Source organism: Pelodiscus sinensis, chromosome 14 (genome assembly GCF_049634645.1).
Source record: "Pelodiscus sinensis isolate JC-2024 chromosome 14, ASM4963464v1, whole genome shotgun sequence".
Lineage (NCBI taxonomy): Eukaryota > Metazoa > Chordata > Testudines > Trionychidae > Pelodiscus > Pelodiscus sinensis.
In genome coordinates this window covers 16,618,330-16,620,584 of record NC_134724.1, presented here as the reverse complement: position 1 = coordinate 16,620,584, position 2,255 = coordinate 16,618,330, and positions in this window count along the sequence as shown.

Below are 2,255 nucleotides of genomic sequence, written 5' to 3'. Positions count from 1 at the left end.
GGCAGCCTTTTCTTCCCGCTCTTCCCCCCCCCCCCCCCCCCCCGCAGGTCCCCACATAGCAGCGGGGCTGGAGTGGGCGGAGCAGCAGCAGTGCATGTGCGGTACCTCAATCCTGCAGCTCTGCGCGGGGTTCCTGTGCCACCCGGTGGAAGTGAACGGGAAGCTGGGGTGGCTCGCGGGGGCAGTGGGAGCGGACTCTCCCACCCCATTGCTTCCTTCTCCTCCAGCTCCCTTGCATGCTGGTGAGGCCGGGGCAGGCGAAGCAGCAGCAGGGTGCATGCAGGAGTGGGGCCTCAATCCTGCAGGGACGGTGAGGGGCTGTCCTGGCTCTGTGCAGCATCTCTGTATTGCCTGGTGGAGCGGAATGGGGAGCCGGGGCTGCTCTCAGGGACACTGGGGGTGGACACGAGTGGGAAGCCAGGTCCAGTCGGGGTTTTCTTCACCTCCCCCACTCCCCTGTGCCCAGAAGCTGGAGCTGGTGCTTTAAGTCTTGAGGTTGTGCAGGCTTCAGAAGTGCATGGACTGCATGTGCCACTCAAAATTGGCTCGTGTGCCGCTTATGGCACCCGTGCTGTACGTTGCCAACCCCTGCTTCAGGACTGGTTGGATACCACAGAGATAGATGAATGGGGGTCTTTTGATGAGGCTTTTGTGCTCTAGAGCAGTGTTTCTCAACCAGTGGTACGAGTATCCTTAGGAGTACTTGGGAGAAATCGGGGGGGGGGGGGGCGAGGAGGGGGAACGTCAACACAACTGAAATTTGGAGAAAACTGAATTTTTATTTGACGTTTTACAGTGTTTTATTATTTTTGTACTTTTTACACCCAAAAATGTCGTCCCCCGCCTGGCAACGATTAGTTTGTTTAAACAAATGTGTTGCAATGGTAGAAAAAAAATTGTGTGTCTGCAAACTGTAGGTACTGGGGGTACTTATAAGTTGTTGTTTTTTAAAGGGGATACTTTATAAAAAAAAGGTTGAGAAACACTGCTCTAAAGGGGCTGAGAAGGACAGAGAGCCAGGACAGTGCTGGGGGGGAGGGACACTTTGCCTAGCAGTAGGGTGGTGACTTTAGCAGGGCAGAGGTTGTGTTGGGTCTGGTCTTAGCTGGAATTAAATCAGGAGGGAGGCTCAGCCACATGCTTCCCTCTCCTGACTGATCATTTGTGCTTTTACTTAAGGATAGCAAAATCCAAGAGAGAACCCACTGCCAAATACATGAGCTACAGCTCTGGAGCGGCTGCTGCCCTTTGCCCTGCTGTCTGGAGAGCAGCGACTCATCACAGGGATGGAACACTTACCCAGTGTTATGCTGCCTTTCCCTTTTCACCTTCATTGGGTGGGGAGCTCAGCCAGGAAGGCACACAATGCCAGACTCCTGCAGCTTGAGATGTATGAGGTGGGGGAGGGGACGTTACTCCTGTGTATGCTACCTTCTTTATTTTGGGGAAGTTGTCTTCCCCATGACTCAGCCTCTCAGTCCCTCTTCCACCTGCCTGGGACTCTTTACTAGGATCCTGCTTTCCACACACCCCAAACCAGGGTAGGTGGGTGGGTGGGTCAGTGGTGGTGGTGGGGAGGGGGAGATTTACACCTCCCTCATTATCTTGTTTGAGGGAATCTGTGAAGCTCTGGGCATTCAAGGACCTGCACTGTCATTCCCCACCTGTGCCCTGTCTGCAGAGCTGGGGGAGCTAGAAGCATGAAGCAGCCAGTCAGCTCGCAGCGCAGGGGGCTTTCAGCTCTGGTGGCAAGGGGCTTCCTCTGCCAATCTGCTGCTGGCTGTTTCAAAACACTCCAGTATCATGTCTGCAAACAACCAGTCTCTTTTTGCCAGCCATTGCTGACTCCTGGATTCCTCTTTCCCACTGCATACCTCTGGGCTTCTCATGTGACTATGACCCTTTGCTTTATTTCTCTGTCTTCTAAGCATTCACCACGCCTTCCAACTCAGTCTCTGAGAATTGTACTGATGTGCCACGTCCAAGTGAAGAAGTGAAATAAATCCAATCCTAATTACACTTGCTGTGCTCCCCACTGAATCCCTCTCCCAATTCAATAAATCCCCCTTTTTCTTTATCCCTTGTAGGTTTTCAATCCACACAGCAGTGTCTTTTTCCAATGCACTAAATCCTCAAGTAAGTGTGAGCTGCACTCTCAGTCCCAAATATGTGCATCATGTTGCGCTCCAACCATCCACTAAAAGTCACTCTGCCAGCAAGAGCCACCAGGGCTGGCAAACCTGACTATCCCCAGA